We start from the raw sequence: 18,215 nt of genomic DNA, 5'->3' as shown, positions 1-18,215 counted from the left end.
CCCACATTTTAACCTGTGCGGACTACTGGGTTGCCACCCTGCTGGATCCACGCTACAAAGACAATGTGCCCACCTTACTTCCTGCACTGGAGCGTGATAGGAAGATGCGCGAGTACAAGCGCACGTTGGTAGACGCGCTACTGAGAGCATTCCCAAATGTCACAGGGGAACAAGTGGAAGCCCAAGGCCAAGGCAGAGGAGGAGCAAGAGGTCGCCAAGGCAGCTGTGTCACGGCCAGCTCCTCTGAGGGCAGGGTTAGCATGGCAGAGATGTGGAAAACTTTTGTCAACACGCCACAGCTAACTGCACCACCACCTGATACGCAACGTGTTAGCAGGAGGCAACATTTCACTAACATGGTGGAACAGTACGTGTGCACACCCCTCCACGTACTGACTGATGGTTCGGCCCCATTCAACTTCTGGGTCTCTAAATTGTCCACGTGGCCAGAGCTAGCCTTTTATGCCTTGGAGGTGCTGGCCTGCCCGGCAGCCAGCGTTTTGTCTGAACGTGTATTCAGCACGGCAGGGGGCGTCATTACAGACAAACGCAGCCGCCTGTCTACAGCCAATGTGGACAAGCTGACGTTCATAAAAATGAACCAGGCATGGATCCCACAGGACCTGTCCGTCCCTTGTCCAGATTAGACATTAACTACCTCCCCATAACCATATATTATTGGACTCCAGGGCACTTCCTCATTCAATCCTATTTTTATTTTCATTTTACCATTATATTGCGATGCTACCCAAAGTTGAATGAACCTCTCCTCTGCCTGTGTGCTAGGCCTAAATATATGCCAATGGACTGTTGCAGTGGTGGCTGACATGAAGCCTGATTCTCTGCTATGACATGCAGACTAATTCTCTGCTGACATGAAGCCAGATTGTCTGTTACGGGACCTCTCTCCTCTGCCTGGGTGCTGGGCCTAAATTTATGACAATGGACTGTTGCAGTGGTGGCTGACGTGAAGCCTCATTCTCTGCTATGACATGCAGACTGATTCTCTGCTGTCATGAAGCCAGATTGTCTGTTACGGGACCTCTCTGCTCTGCCTGTGTGCTAGGCCTAAATATATGCCAATGGACTGTTGCAGTGGTGGGTGACGTGAAGCCTCATTCTCTGCTATGACATGCAGACTGATTCTCTGCTGACATGAAGCCAGATTGTCTGTTACGGGACCTCTCTGCTCTGCCTGTGTGCTAGGCCTAAATATATGCCAATGGACTGTTGCAGTGGTGGGTGACGTGAAGCCTCATTCTCTGCTATGACATGCAGACTGATTCTCTGCTGACATGAAGCCAGATTGTCTGTTACGGGACCTCTCTCCTCTGCCTGTGTGCTAGGCCTAAATATATGCCAATGGACTGTTGCAGTGGTGGCTGACGTGAAGCCTCATTCTCTGCTATGACATGCAGACTAATTCTCTGCTGACATGAAGCCAGATTGTCTGTTACGGGACCTCTCTCCTCTGCCTGGGTGCTGGGCCTAAATTTATGACAATGGACTGTTGCAGTGGTGGCTGACGTGAAGCCTCATTCTCTGCTATGACATGCAGACTGATTCTCTGCTGACATGAAGCCAGATCCTCTGTTACGGGACCTCTCTCCTCTGCCTGGGTGCTGGGCCTAAATTTATGACAATGGACTGTTGCAGTGGTGGCTGACGTGAAGCCTCATTCTCTGCTATGACATGCAGACTGATTCTCTGCTGACATGAAGCCAGATTCTCTGTTACGGGACCTCTCTCCTCTGCCTGGGTGCTGGGCCTAAATTTATGACAATGGACTGTTGCAGTGGTGGCTGACGTGAAGCCTGATTCTCTGCTATGACATGCAGACTGATTCTCTGCTGTCATGAAGCCAGATTGTCTGTTACGGGACCTCTCTGCTCTGCCTGTGTGCTAGGCCTAAATATATGCCAATGGACTGTTGCAGTGGTGGGTGACGTGAAGCCTGATTCTCTGCTATGATATGAAGACTGATTCTCTGCTGACATGAAGCCAGATTGTCTGTTACGGGACCTTTCTCCTCTGCCTGGGTTCTGGGCCTAAATTTATGAAAATTGACTCTTACAGTGGTGGGTGACGTGAAGCCTGATTCTCTGCTATGATATGAAGACTGATTCTCTGCTGACATGAAGCCAGATTGTCTGTTACGGGACCTTTCTCCTCTGCCTGGGTTCTGGGCCTAAATTTATGAAAATTGACTCTTACAGTGGTGGGTGACGTGAAGCCTGAATATCTGCTATGATATGAAGACTGATTCTCTGCTGACATGAAGCCAGATTCTCTGTTACGGGACCTCTCTCCTCTGCCTGGGTGCTGGGCCTAAATTTATGACAATGGACTGTTGCAGTGGTGGCTGACGTGAAGCCTGATTCTCTGCTATGACATGCAGACTGATTCTCTGCTGACATGAAGCCAGATCCTCTGTTACGGGACCTCTCTCCTCTGCCTGTGTGTGTGCTGGGCATAAATATATGCCAATGGACTGTTGCAGTGGTGGCTGACGTGAAGCCTCATTCTCTGCTATGACATGCAGACTGATTCTCTGCTGACATGAAGCCAGATTCTCTGTTACGGGACCTCTCTCCTCTGCCTGTGTGTGTGCTGGGCCTAAATATATGCCAATGGACTGTTGCAGTGGTGGCTGACGTGAAGCCTCATTCTCTGCTATGACATGCAGACTAATTCTCTGCTGACATGAAGCCAGATTCTCTGTTACGGGACCTCTCTCCTCTGCCTGTGTGTGTGCTGGGCCTAAATATATGCCAATGGACTGTTGCAGTGGTGGCTGACGTGAAGCCTCATTCTCTGCTATGACATGCAGACTAATTCTCTGCTGACATGAAGACAGATTCTCTGTTACGGGACCTCCCTCCTCTGCCTGGGTGCTGGGCCTAAATATATGCCAATGGACTGTTGCAGTGGTGGCTGACGTGAAGCCTCATTCTCTGCTATGACATGCAGACTGATTCTCTGCTGACATGAAGCCAGATTCTCTGTTACGGGACCTCTCTCCTCTGCCTGGGTGCTGGGTAGTGTTGAGCGCGAATATTCGAAAAGCAAATTTTTTTCGCGAATATCGCAACTTCGCGATTTCGCAAATATTTCGAATATAGTGCTATATATTCGTAAAAACGAATATTCGTTTTTTGTTTTTTTCCCCCCCCCCCACAAAATTACAGTACACATATAATTGATTGTTTCCCAAAGGTCCAACAGCTCAGATCTTACTCACATTGCCTAGAAAGTGATTGAGGCGCGAATCTTCGTAAGGCGATTTTATTAGCGCACATGCGAATATCGGCACGTCCCAGAACAGAGGCAAAGGGCTTTGCATTCATACATTAGTGAATTGAGTTGCGAATCTTCGTAAGGCGATTTTATTAGCGCACATGCGAATATCTACACTTGTCCCAGAACAGAGGCAAAGGGCTTTGCATTCATACATTAGTGATTGAATTGAGCTGCGAATCTTCGTAAGGCGATTTTATTAACGCAAATGCAAATATCTACACTTGTCCCCAGAACAGAGAGGCAAAGGCCTGTGCATTCATATAGTATAGCACCATATTCGCGAATACGTAGAACTTCGTAAAATTCGATTTACGAATATTCGTATTTTTTATTTTACTTTCCACCTTACAGATTACATTGATCTGTACTCTGTCAACTACTGTCATCACCCCCCACTGTATCTCGATTGATTCCCAAAAGTCTCACATTCCCTAGAAAGTGATTGAGGTGCGAATCTTCGTAAGGCGATTTTATTAGCGCACATGCGAATATCTACACTTGTCCCAGAACAGAGGCAAAGGGCATTGCATTCATACATTAGTGATTGAATTGAGTTGCGAATCTTCGTAAGGCGATTTCATTAGCGCACATGTGAATTTTGCATAGCATATGTATTATGCGATGCGAAAATTCAAATTATCGCATATGCGAAATAATAACGAATTTGAATAATCGCGAATATTTTACGAATATTCTTTCGAATATTCACAAAATTTCGCGAATTCGAATATGGGACATACCGCTCAACACTAGTGCTGGGCCTAAATTTATGACAATGGACAATTGCAGTGGTGGGTGACGTGAAGCCTGATTCTCTGCTATGACATGCAGACTGATTCTCTGCTGACATGAAGCCAGATTCTCTGTTACGGGACCTCTCTCCTCTGCCTGTGTGTGTGCTGGGCCTAAATATATGCCAATGGACTGTTGCAGTGGTGGCTGACGTGAAGCCTCATTCTCTGCTATGACATGCAGACTGATTCTCTGCTGACATGAAGCCAGATTCTCTGTTACGGGACCTCTCTCCTCTGCCTGTGTGTGTGCTGGGCCTAAATATATGCCAATGGACTGTTGCAGTGGTGGCTGACGTGAAGCCTCATTCTCTGCTATGACATGCAGACTAATTCTCTGCTGACATGAAGACAGATTCTCTGTTACGGGACCTCCCTCCTCTGCCTGGGTGCTGGGCCTAAATATATGCCAATGGACTGTTGCAGTGGTGGCTGACGTGAAGCCTCATTCTCTGCTATGACATGCAGACTAATTCTCTGCTGACATGAAGACAGATTCTCTGTTACGGGACCTCTCTCCTCTGCCTGGGTGCCGGGGCCTAAATATCTGAGAATGGACTGTTCCAGTGGTGGGTGACGGGAAGCCAGATTCTCTGCTATGGAACCTCTCTCCAATTGATTTTGGTTAATTTTTATTTATTTAATTTTTATTTTAATTCATTTCCCTATCCACATTTGTTTGCAGGGGATTTACCTACATGTTGCTGCCTTTTGCAGCCCTCTAGCTCTTTCCTGGGCTGTTTTACAGCCTTTTTAGTGCCGAAAAGTTCGGGTCCCCATTGACTTCAATGGGGTTCGGGTTCGGGACGAAGTTCGGATCGGGTTCGGATCCCGAACCCGAACATTTCCGGGATGTTCGGCCGAACTTCTCGAACCCGAACATCCAGGTGTTCGCTCAACTCTACTTGTGGGGCCTTTTTGGGTTGAGGATGGAGTCAAACTCAACTCCCAGTCCTACTGCCAGTTTCTGGAAGACACCTTCTTCAAGCAGTGGTACAGGAAGAAGTCTGCATCCTTCAAGAAAAACATGATTTTCATGCAGGACAATGCTCCATCACACGCGTCCAAGTACTCCACAACGTGGCTGGCAAGAAAGGGTATAAAAGAAGAAAATCTAATGACATGGCCTCCTTGTTCACCTAATCTGAACCCCATTGAGAACCTGTGGTCCATCATCAAATGTGATATTTACAAGGAGGGAAAACAGTACACCTCTCTGAACAGTGTCTGGGAGGCTGTGGTTGCTGCTGCACGCAATGTTGATGGTGAACAGATCAAAACACTGACAGAATCCATGGATGGCAGGCTTTTGAGTGTCCTTGCAAAGAAAGGTGGCTATATTGGTCACTGATTTGTTTTTGTTTTGTTTTTGAATGTCAGAAATGTATATTTGTGAATGTTGAGATATTATTGGTTTCACTGGTAAAAATAAATAATTGAAATGGGTATATATTTGTTTTTTGTTAAGTTGCCTAATAATTATGTACAGTAATAGTCACCTGCACACACAGATATCCCCCTAAAATAGCTAAAACTAAAAACAAACTAAAAACTACTTCCAAAAATATTTAGCTTTGATATTAATGAGTTTTTTTGGTTCATTGAGAACATGGTTGTTGTTCAATAATAAAATTAATCCTTAAAAATACAACTTGCCTAATAATTCTGCACTCCCTGTATATGCAGATAGAGTGTTCCAAAATATTTGTGATTGCGAAAAGCTGTGCTATTGATGCGAATTTGTATTTGCAATATATACAACTTCACATTTTATCAGGTCTGACTACATATTTCTGATTGGTGCACTAAGTATTGTTATGACATCACAGCACTATGTCTGTAGCATGTACAGTATGTATGGACAGCAGAGAAATATCTCAAATTCACATTGCACATCCATTTTCCTGCTACACACTATATACCTCACACACACACAGTCTATAGATTAGAGTTTGTGTCCTGTTGGTCAGGAGAAGCTTTCTTTGTCTGACCGCCAGTATTATTTGATTCATTTAGCGTTACCCAGGGTGCGCCACGGGGAGGTGAAACAGCTGAACACCCCATACCGTACCATCACTGCACTAGACAGGTACATCTCTGCTCAGCTGGCCAATATCCGATTGCTCAGACCCCACACACATACAATTGCAATACAATCCGATCTTATAACGGTAAGTGATACGTTAAAAAATCTTCAGTAAGTCCAGTTGCCTTGATTTATTCTTTACAGATATACCATGACCTGGATAAACCTTCACAGACTTATAACGGTAACATTAAATCTAATATTTTCCCTTCAAACACTTAAATTATTTTGGCTGTGTTGTTGATGACATTATTTTCAATACTTGCATTTAAAAAAATTGGGATTATATGCTTGCATATTTTTCCTGCAGCGCATGTTGGAAAGGGAGGGGGAGGGCGTACGACAGGACCAGGGTCCAGGATCAAAAACTGCGGATCATGAGGGATCTAAGAAAGGAGCTTAGTAAGGAGTATAAGGGAAAGCATAGTGCGATGGTCATCATGAAACATTGGTCATATTTGAAGAGGAGGCACATTGTCTGGATCACAGAGATCCGTGACAGAAAATGCCCAGGTACAATGCTTACATTACTTTTGTATATCTCGCCTACACTCTGTAATGTATATATACAGTTATGCAAATAGGTATTTCATCCCTTTATAAATTATTACTAAGTACGTGTTCTGGCACGTAGAAAATCAGCCGTTTACATCATACATCTCTACCTCACTATGAGTGTATATATATATATTTATACACACAACGAGGTAGACATGTATGATGTAAACGGCTGATTTTGTAAGTTTCACACACATAAATATACACTCACCTAAAGAATTATTAGGAACACCTGTTCTATTTCTCATTAATGCAATTATCTAGTCAACCAATCACATGGCAGTTGCTTCAATGCATGTAGGGTCGTGGTCCTGGTCAAGACAATCTCCTGAACTCCCAACTGAATGTCAGAATGGGAAAGAAAGGTGATTTAAGCAATTTTGAGCGTGGCATGGTTGTTGGTGCCAGACGGGCCGGTCTGAGTAGTTCACAATCTGCTCAGTTACTGGGATTTTCACGCACAACCATTTCTAGGGTTTACAAAGAATGGTGTGAAAAGGGAAAAACATCCAGTATGCAGCAGTCCTGTGGGCGAAAATGCCTTGTTGATGCCATCAACTGCAAGATGCTATCCTATCAATATGGGCCAACATTTCTAAAGAATGCTATCAGCACCTTGTTGAATCAATGCCACGTAGAATTAAGGCAGTTCTGAAGGCAAAAGGGGGTCCAACACCGTATTAGTATGGTGTTCCTAATAATTCTTTAGGTGAGTGTATATAAATGTGTGTGTGTATATATAGACATAAACTGCAGTTATTATGTATTCCAGTAAAAGGACCCGTCCCTCATTACATTAGATACATCCCCCACTTAATTTGCATTTGTTATGAGTTCTGAGTTGTTTTTCAAAATTATGAATATTGTGTGATTACAGGGCTTCCAGTTCCCTCAGTCCGCCGCAGGCGTTCCACTTAGGATTTGGAGGTGGTGGAGGTCTCCGTAGAGGAGGAGGGAGAGCAGACGGGACCCTCCCAGAATGTGGATGCCCCTCCCCCACCTGATGTTGGCGAAGTGGTGGAGGTGGCAGCGGAAGAGGCCGGACCCTCCCATCAGCCGGATTCCCCCACCCAGTTCATGATGTCACCAGTCCCCGCCAGGAGGGTAAATATGTGCACACAGCAATATAATTCTGTATACATAACATATTCAGAAACATTAACCCTTTCTACCCCAGGCCAGTTTTCAACTTCCTGCTCATGCCATTTTTTGCAAATCTGACGTGTCACTTTATGTGGAAATAACTTTAAAAAGCTTTTACTTGCAATTGCAAAAAAAATTGAAATAAACCATAAACTTGGAAAAATTTGCTAATTTCCAATGTTCAATTTCTCTTATTTTATAATAGATAGTAATAACTCCAAAAATAGTTATTACTTAACATTTCTCATATGCCTACTTGATGTTTGGATTTTTTGGGGGGGGACATTAGAAGGCTTAGAAGTTTAGAATCAAATCTTAAAATTTTTAAGAACTGACCCCAATTTTTTCAGGACCAGTTCAGTTATGAAGTCACTTTCTGGGGCTTACATTGTGGAAACCACCCATAAATCACCCCATTTTAGAAACTACACCCCTCAAGCTAATCAAAATTGATTCTACATACTTTGTTAACCCTTTAGGTGTCACACGAATGAAATGAAAATGGGAATGAAGTTTCCAAAAATCACTTATTTTAGCAAATTTGTATTTTTAATGGATTTTTCTGAAACACATCAAGGGTTAACAGCCAAACAAAACTCAAAATCTATTACCCTGAATCTGGAGTTTACAAAAACACCCCATGTGTGCTCAAAAACAGATGTATGGCTGCACAGCAGGCTTCAGAGTGAAAGGAGCACCATATGGCGTTAGGAGAGAGGATTTAACTTGAATGGTAATTGGGAGCTATGTCGCATGTGAAGACACCCTGAGGTGGCCCTATAGTGGCAAACCCCAAAAAGTGACTCCATTCTGGAAACTACACCGCTCAAGGAATATACTGAGCACTTCAACCCATCAGGCATTTCACAGAATTTGGAAACGCTTGGCCGTGAAAAATAAAAATTATTTTTTTTCCCAGAAAAGTTGCTTTACACCCACATTTTTCAAAGGGTTACCAGACAAAGGGTTATTGGACAAAATGCAGCCCACATTTAGTTCCCCATTTTCCCCCGAATACGCCAATATGTGCTCAAAAAATGATATATGGGCTCATGGCAGGGCTCTAGAGTAATACTGCCAAATATGAATTTTGATGACAGGCCTAAATTGGCAGACATGTATATTAGGTGCCATGTCGCATTAAATAAATTCCTGAGGTCCCCAGAAATGAAAAACCCTAACAAGTGACCCCATTTCAGAAAGAGCACCCCCGTACGAACATTTTAAGGGGTGGAAAGGGCACTTTTGACCTAACAGTTGTCTCACATGAAAAATTATGTATTGCTTGTTGGAAAGTGGATATGCAAGCGAGGTGGACTAAATCAGAGATATAAAGTGGAAATAATACAGGGAACATAAAGGATAAAATTACATTTATTCACCGTGGATGACTGGTAGATTTTAAAACACTACTTCATGCACAGGCCAGGTATTTCATGGCAGGTTTCGCAGTGGTAAATGGTGTCCTTCCTAATACAACGTTTTGAACACACGCTGCATCTTTTTTGGGTCCTTCCCTCTTGCTGTCTGGGGGACTTCAGCTGGGAATGATCTGGAACAGCTGCAAATGAAAAAAAAAATAATATGTGCAGCAATTCCAGATCTTCTTATTTCTTCTTCTTTTCTTCTTTTTTCTTTTCAGCATGAAGGGGGTTAAATCGCAGTGGTGTGAACCACAAGTCACAGCAAGCCACAAGCAGCACAGAAAGGTACATAACCTCTCTCCATGCAGTCACTAGCTAGAATGGCTGCATTCAGGGAAGTTCTACCTCTTCCTGTAAAGCTACAGCCATGCCATTGGCTGGAGCGTTGTTCCAGCCAATAGCAGCACTGGCAGGCGACCAAAAACACTGATGTCCCCTGCCTCACTTCAGAGTAGACAGGTGATTACTTTTTCATCGTCGGTCACCGTCATATGACACCCACCGCCCCCCACCCCTTGCAGCACTGGAGCTGCAATGCGCATGTATAAGGAATCCGGCCAATAGCACAGATCGGGGCTGCAAGGCGCCGGAAAAACCTCCCGCATCCCTTAGTTAACCTGGCTGCCTGCTCGGCAGAGCTGCTTTTGCACCCCAGTTCCCAAACGATTATGCCTGGTGGCCAGGTGTTCGTTGCGCAGTAATAGTATGGCGCTGGGTGGCAAGTCACGTCCCGCTGCACTGTACTATTATGGCGCTGGTCGGGAAGGGGTTAAAGCGGCCAACAATGAGGGGACAACACAATGTACAGTAACAGAAAACAACAACACTGGACACTAACTCTATAATCTACATAAAAAACAACTAACCAAATAAATAACATTATACTCTACTTAACTATCACTAACTAACCAACTATATAATTAGCATAAATATAATAACTAACTGAGATGTAAATCGGCAGTGCTTAAACAAATACTACACACAATGCACTAATTGCCTCTTAATCTGAATTGCAAGTAATTTTCTTTTTCTTTTTTTAACAAAACAGTACTCAGTAAATTTAAAACACTCCTGAATAATATGCAGCAGGAGAAGAAAACAAACAAACATGCAGGAGATCGAGGAGGGGCAGCGGCAGCTGACAAAGAAGGTGAAGGAGATCCATGAGCAGCAGTTGAAGATTGCAATTAAGGTGCAGCAGTTTGATGCGTTGCATCTAAATCAGATGCAGGAGTTGTGTGACCTGCATGAGCTACTTAAAAAGTTGCCATAGAGCCATGTTTGGCTTCAACTTTTGGATAAATAGTTTTTGCAGTTAATACGTGTGCGTACTTTTTTAATACTGTTATGTTTTCATGTAATTTTAAACGATAAGGTTGCAGTAAGGCCCCTTTAGTCCATAACAAACTCACCAGGATCAGGACAGACAGCAGCAGCAGCTGGTAATGGTAACGGTGGAGTATAAGGCCTACATATAACTCAGCAGGATCAGGACAGACAGCAGCAGGTAAAGGTAATGGTGTAGTATAAGACCTACACATAACTCTGCATGATCAGGGCAGACAGCAGTAGGTTATTTGCAGCAGGAATGTGTTCCCAGGAATGGGCCCCCACCAGACCGGGGCAACACCACAAATAAACGTAGGCACCTCAGACAGCAGCAGGTTCTTCATCTACAGCAGGAATGTGTTCCCAGGAATGGGCCCCCACCAGACCGGGGCAACACTACAAATAAACGTAGGCAACTCTGACAGCAGCAGGTTCTTCGTCTAGAGCAGGTATGTGCTCCCATGCATACAAAATGCAATATCTTCTGTTGAAATAGTTTTTTTTTCCCAAAGGTATTTTAACTTTGTAAAGCCCACAATAAATTAGTACAAATTTAGCTCCACACACTGCCCGCTCCGGTCTGCTCTCAGTTTCCATATCGGGCACATAGAGTCTGGAGCAGAACACTGCGGTAACGTCGTGTGCTGATTGCTCCAAGCCAGAGGGCAGCAGGACTGGCGGAGTTTAGCAGCGGCTCTCTTATCCTCCTTTTGTCTGTGGTTTTCGGGGATCCCTGGTGTTGTCCGTGGCTGGGGGGGAGGAGACCGAGGACGACATTTTCTTGGGCGATGAGCAGGAGCCAGGGCGCTCCACCGCTTCCAATTTAGTGCAAATTGGGGCCTTCATGATCCAGTGTTTGAAAAGGGACCCCCATATAAAAAGCATAAAGGGCAAGGACCAGTACTGGGTGGCAACATACTTAGACCCCCCGGTACAAGCACAAAATGGCGGACATGTTACCAGCATCACAGAGGGTTGTCAGAATGCAGCATTTCCAGGCCTTGCTGCGAGAGATACTGCATTCTGCTGTTGCGGGCTCTGGCAGAGCAATTTCCACCCACAGCGAAACAGGTGCGGGTACCAATGCTACCGCGCCTGCAAGAAGAGGGAAGGTTTAAAGATATGTTGGTCACTTCGGATATGAAATCATTCTTGCAGCCAACCCATCGACAGCCGCCCTCATGATCCAGCCTCAGCGAACACCTAGACCGACATGTGTCTGACTGCATCAGGTTAACAGCCGATGCGGACGCTCTGAGAAGCGAGGAACCCCTGGACTACTGGGTGTGCAGGCTTGACCTGTGGCCAGAGCTGGCATAATTTGCCATGGAACTCTTGGCTTGCCCCTCGTCGAGTGTCCTGTCCGAAAGGATGTTCAGCACAGCAGGGGGATCGTGACCGTTAAGCGCACTCGCCTACCTCACGACAGTGTGGACTACCTCACATTTCTAAAAATGAATGAGGTATGGATCTCGGAGGAATTCAACACCTGTGACGACCACGTGTAACTTAATTTCCTCATGCCAACCCACACATATCCGCCACCTCACAGAACAAAGAATGGTCCTTGTCTTATGTATATACAGCGGCATAAAAGGCCTTTTCGGTCAGGTGAATGCCTCATTTTTCGGGCCTCTACTCCAGTGGCCTACAGTAAAAAATTTATCCAGTGACCCTCTAATGTACCTTCAGCCACATCATCACAAGTTCTTTTCTGTCAGGGTAATGCCTAATTTTTGGGGCCTGTACTGGCCTACAGTAAAATTTTTAGCTGGTGACTGCCTAATGTACCTCCAGCCACATCATCACAAGTTCTTTTCTGTCAGGTGAATGCCTAATTTTGGGGGCCTATACTGGCCTACAGTAACATTTTTATCCAGTGACCGTCTACTATACCTCCAGCCACATAATCACTTGCTCTTTTCTGTCAGATAAATGCCTAATTTTTGGGGCCTGTACTCCACTAGCCTACAGTAAAATTGTTATTCAGTGACCGCCTAATATACATCCAGCCACATAATCGCTTTTTTTTTTCTGTCAACTTTCGGGGACTGTACTCCCGTGGCCTAAAATAAAATGTGTCTAGGCTCCAGCAGGGCACATTTTTGAGAGTTTCCCTTTATGATGCATAAAAATGGCCCCTGATTAAAATACATATTTTTTGTGGGAATTTTTGCCATTGATCCCCTTCTTTTATGTCACTATCCATGTTGTGGCACTATTTGTGCACTTCTAGTTAGTATTTGGTGGCTGCAAATATGACCTGAAGGTTTTTCAGGTTCGCCTGCCATTAAAGTGAATGAGGCCCGCCGCGAACACGCGGTTCGCGAACATTTGAAACGTCCTGGCCGATGTTCGTCCTTCACTACTAGAGAGGAAGGGTAGGGCCAGCCCTGCCTAGCTACTTAAGAACTTGCATTCCCTATACAACCTTATGGAATAGTAGTAGATGCATATAATACATGAAATACAGTGATATAAACACTTCAGTGCTTTGCAGTGTGGTTCAGGACTCTACACTAGCCCTTGCACTCTGGTGCAGGACCTCTGGATAAGCAAGGTCAGAAGTGAAGCCCAACCAGAATTCCACAAGTAAATGCCGATAATAAGTGGCATGGGAACTGAAACCTCATAGATGCCTGTGTGCAGAGTGAGCATCAAACAACCACAAGGAGACAGTGGCATCGCCTGTGGAGGGAGTTGAGAGATTGCTGTGGCCTGTCAAGCTGCCAAGACATTTTCATTACTTTTGACCAGATAGATACTATCAGAGAGTTGTTGCTCTGGAGTTGGGTACGATTCCTGCAGAGTCAGAGTCAGAAACTGTAAGCTTGTTGCCACTTATAGAGACAGTGGGGGAGATTTATCATGATAGGATTGTTAAAGGAGTTGTGTCACTTCAGCAAGTAGCATTTATCATGTAGAGAAATTTAATACAAGGCACTTACTTATGTATTGTGATTGTCTATATTGCTTCCTTTGCTGACTGGATTAATTTGCCCATCACATTCTACACTGCTCGTTTCCATGGTTACAACTACCCTGCAATCCATCAGCAGTGGCCGTGCTTTCTACACTATAGGAAGAAGTGCCAGCCTCTCTGGTGGCCAGGAGCATGGGAGCTCACCAGTGGCGGATTGGGCACTTAAAGTGGCCCTGAAAAAAAAAAAAAAGTGGCCCCATGTTGTAGGAGTGTATAAATTGACCGGAGGTGGGGCAACATTAGTAGGAAGGGTCAGCAATACCATAGCGCAAAATACCATATGCCACAGTGCAGCACAATGTATTGCCTCAAAAGCTTTCCCTCTGTGTTGGCCATCAATAGCTGCCATTTTCTTTTCTCCTCATGCTTCAGTTGTCTCTGATTAAGATATGGCGCAGGGGGCTTAGGAAGTGAGATGCGGGCCATAGTTGAATTCAGGAGGACATGTGCGGTCACTGGCTGGGTACATAAGTACTTGATTCTCACAGCATTAATGACTGCTGAGAGCTCATTATGTGCTCGGCCAGTAGCAGAGAGTGGGGCTTGGGTGGCCCCCTGAGCATCGGCCCACGGGAAATATGTGTCACGGCTGAGGATGGGGGAAACCCTCAGCCGTGTGCTGCCAGATGTTGTAGTGGCTACTCGGCCATGAGAACAGGATAGGGAGCAGGTCACCTCCTCACGCATCGCTAACCTGACCCTAACTCCTACCTGCATGGGCCGACCTTGATGGTAGGAGGACCCATGCGCAGGAACCTCGGAGCCCTGACTTACCCTCCACAGGTCCCTGAGCTAGGAGCTGGGTAAGACGACCTACTCCTCCTAGGCACGGAGGAGCAGGAGTCTCAATGGCCAAGCTGAAAAGGGGAACATGAACAGCCTTACGGGAATGGCAGACGAACGAGAAGTTCCACCAACCTGCCACAGCCTTGCTGACTGGATCCCTGAGCAGACAGGAATCCAGAACCGTACGCTGCACCAAATACATAGGAAGGTCCCAACAGAATATAACATACTACAGGCAAACTTAAACATAGCAAAAATACTTTATGACCACAGGGGTGGCTCTCACTGGCAAGGAAGATGGAGGTCACAGGCGGCTGCTCCAGCAAGCATGGCTGAAGCAACCCACTGAGCCATGCTAACAGTGAGGCTTTATAGGCCAAGAAGCCACACCCCACAGACAGACACACCCAGTGACACAACACACACACTGGGAAGGGAGTTAACCCTTCCAGCACCACAGAAGGGAAACTCACATAAAGGGGAAGTGTCCAACAGTAGCAACACACTGTGGTTGTTGCCGCTGGCAACGACATGGGTGGCAACCGTGTCCTGGGAGATAGCCCGAAGGCCGGGACACAGCCACCACATGTACAGACAGCCAGACGTTGCCACGGGCAACCACAGTGCAGGAAGAGTGTCAGTGCACACCACACATACTATACAAAGTGCACACAACACAGATATCACACACAACCGCATGCACAGCATAGCAAGCTGCCACATACATCCTGTTGCCAGCGGCAACCACAGGTGAGGCAAATACCACAGGCCTCACCTGTGATTGACAAGCAAACTAAACCGCTGACAACCGCATGCGGTTCAGGAGTCACGGTCATGGCCATGGCCGTGACAATATGCCTGTAAGTTCTATGGCCAATCGGCCCCTGGAGCTCACATAGGTTGGTGCTTTTTCCATTGCTGGATAGCAGGGTGGCAGTAACCATGGAAAAATGAATCCAGCCAGCAAAGGAAGCAATATGAATAACAATACAATAGTAAGTGACTTGTATTAACTTTCTCTACATGATAAATGCCATTTGCTGAGGTGAGACAAACCCTTTAACTCAGTTTTTATTTACATAATGTTTTCCAAATTTATCAAACATTATATGTTGTTTGATAAGTTTGTGCATCTTTAAATGTGTCTAGAGATAGCAACTGAGCAACTGGAGTGAGATTGTGCAATATTGTGCCTCATTTCAGAACTCCTGCTACTGTTACACTTCTGTCTGTTGGTTTCCTTAGGCCATTCTTGAATGGGGAGCAATGTATACCTCTCCCTGATCCAAAAACATCCTCATTAAGGCGTGACCCCCCTTACATAGTTAACATGTACTGCAGGTATTCTTCATAAAAGTCATGGAAAGTGTTTGAGACATTGAAAAGAAAATATTTTCATACACTCATTTGTACTAATGAAGCCAAATTCTACTTAAGCATATGATTTATAGAGCTCAAATCACAATGGTGTTGTTTACTGAGATCCAGCAGTATGCATTACAGGGTGTACCCAGCAAAGTACACACAAGGAATACGAATAAACATTGGGGGTCATTTATTAATCTGAAATACACCTAAATTAGGCATATTTCAGGCGTAGATGTCGGCGCAACTAACTGTTACAACTTTTACTGCTCACGCCAGGTCTAAAATTGTGGGTGGAGAAGGGGACAGACCGACAGGCCTGTCTCATTCATCATTTTCTACGCCTGTTTTAGGTGTAGAAAATTGTCTAAATGTAAGACAGCAAGGAACTTTGGCGGATCCACTGCCAGCTATGGCCCTTTATTAAAGGGGTTCTCCGGGAATTAAGAAAATAAAAATACTTAAATATTACTTCATTATAACTATATTCCCAACTACCTTATATTAGTTATAATGGCTCGTTTTGTCTGGGGAGCAATCATTAGGAGAAATAAAATGGCCACTGTCCTATTAATACACACAGAACCTGTCCTAATCACACAGGAGGACAAGTTACTTCACAACACTGAGGTAAAGAGCTGCCTCCTCCTCCTCATCCCCCTGCTCTGCTTGTCAGGAATTATGATCCTGAATACAGATGATAAGATCTTTAGCTGAATCTCTGTTGGAATTGAGGTCATGAGCAGATGTGGCTAATGAGCAGCAGCACTTGTATGCAGTCTCCGTTACCACAGCCTGTCCTGTCCGTCCTTTCTGTACTTCATGTCTCCTCATGAACTCCATTCCCACAAATATTCAGCTAAATATCATATTAAACTGTATTCAGGATCATAATCCCTGACAAGTAGAGCAGAGAAGAGGATGAGGCAGCTCTTTACCTCAGTGTTGGGAAGTAACTTGTCCTGCTGTGTGATTAGGACAGGGTTTGTGTGTACTAATGGGACGGCAGCCATTTTCTTTCTCCTAATCTTTGCTCCCTAGACAAAACGAGCCATTATAACTAATGAAAGGTATTTGGGAATATATTTATAATAAAGTAATATTTAAGTATAATAAAGTAATATTTAAGTATTTAAATTTTCGGAGAACCCCTTAAAAACTGGGGTCTAAAACACCGGTCTGAATAAATGTGACCCTTTATTTTCAACTGTAATGGATAAATCTTCTAATAATATAAAATGTTGGAGGGGGTACAGTGTTTAACATGTTTCTTTGTTTACATATGACTTAGCAACATCTCCTAGGCAACTGTTTTATATAATATTATATTCTTTATAAGAGGTTCTATATGTTCCTTGTGATGATGCTTTCATCACTTGCATCTGGAAGCAAGCTGCATAAGGTGCATCTGTCCTCAAAGCTGGGGCCATTATAGATGTCAATTTGGAATAAAGAAGGAATTTTTACCAACATTCTTTTAGCTTTTATAACTGGCTTGTACAACACATCTCCTTGACCTTAAAGGGGTAGTACAGGTTTAGAAAACTTGACTGCTTTCTTCCAGAAACAGCACACTTGTACATGAGTTGTGTTTTGTGTTGCAATTTAGTTCAATTTTAAGGGGTTAATCTGGAAATAATAATGATGACCTATCCAACCTATCTTCAGGATAGGTCATCATGTTCAGATCGGGGGGAGGGGGGGGGCAGTGTGTAAGCCCCAGCACCCCACCAATCAGCTGGAGCCAGGAGCTCCTTGTGAGCGCAGCCAACTCCCTGCATCTCTGTGCTTGGTATTGCAGCTCCATCTTATTCACTTCTATGGGACTGAGCTGAAACTAGGCCATATGACCAATGATATTTCAGGCAATTATCGGGAACAAACGAAATATAATTGTCTGATCGTCAGAGGAGGTGAGAGCTGCATTAACAAGCAGTAATCACCTCGGCTGTATGGGAACAAGCGATGAATGCAGTTCCTGGGCAGCAGATCACTGTATAGACAGAGCCGTCAGCTGCACTGAAATTGGATTTTTGGTGCCGGCAGAATGACAGGATCATCTCATGAATGAGCGTTTGCTGGCACCTTTACACAGCCCAATTATCGGGAACAAACAAAAGGCCACGTTAAGCTTTCTAGAATGTTTTTTCTACCAAGGGTACATGCACAGATTTCACAGCATTTCTGCACCAAAATCTGCATGTGTTCTTTGTGAATGTTAATGTGATTTTCCCCAGATCTCACCTTTTCCTTTGCAAATGGTGAAATCTGCAAATAAAATCCACATAAACAATTTAAATGCTGCAGATCTCAAAATCTGCACCAAAGGAAATTTCCACACTGTGTGCATGAGATTTTGACAATGTCATCTAGTTAGCTGGTACTGAATTACACTGCAGATTTTTCATATGAATATCTGTGTAGAAAATCCATGCGTAATACGCAAGCAT

This window comes from Bufo gargarizans, chromosome 1 (genome assembly GCF_014858855.1).
Source record: "Bufo gargarizans isolate SCDJY-AF-19 chromosome 1, ASM1485885v1, whole genome shotgun sequence".
NCBI lineage: Eukaryota > Metazoa > Chordata > Amphibia > Anura > Bufonidae > Bufo > Bufo gargarizans.
The sequence above is the reverse complement of the archived record's forward strand: the minus strand, read 5'-3'. Positions refer to the sequence as shown.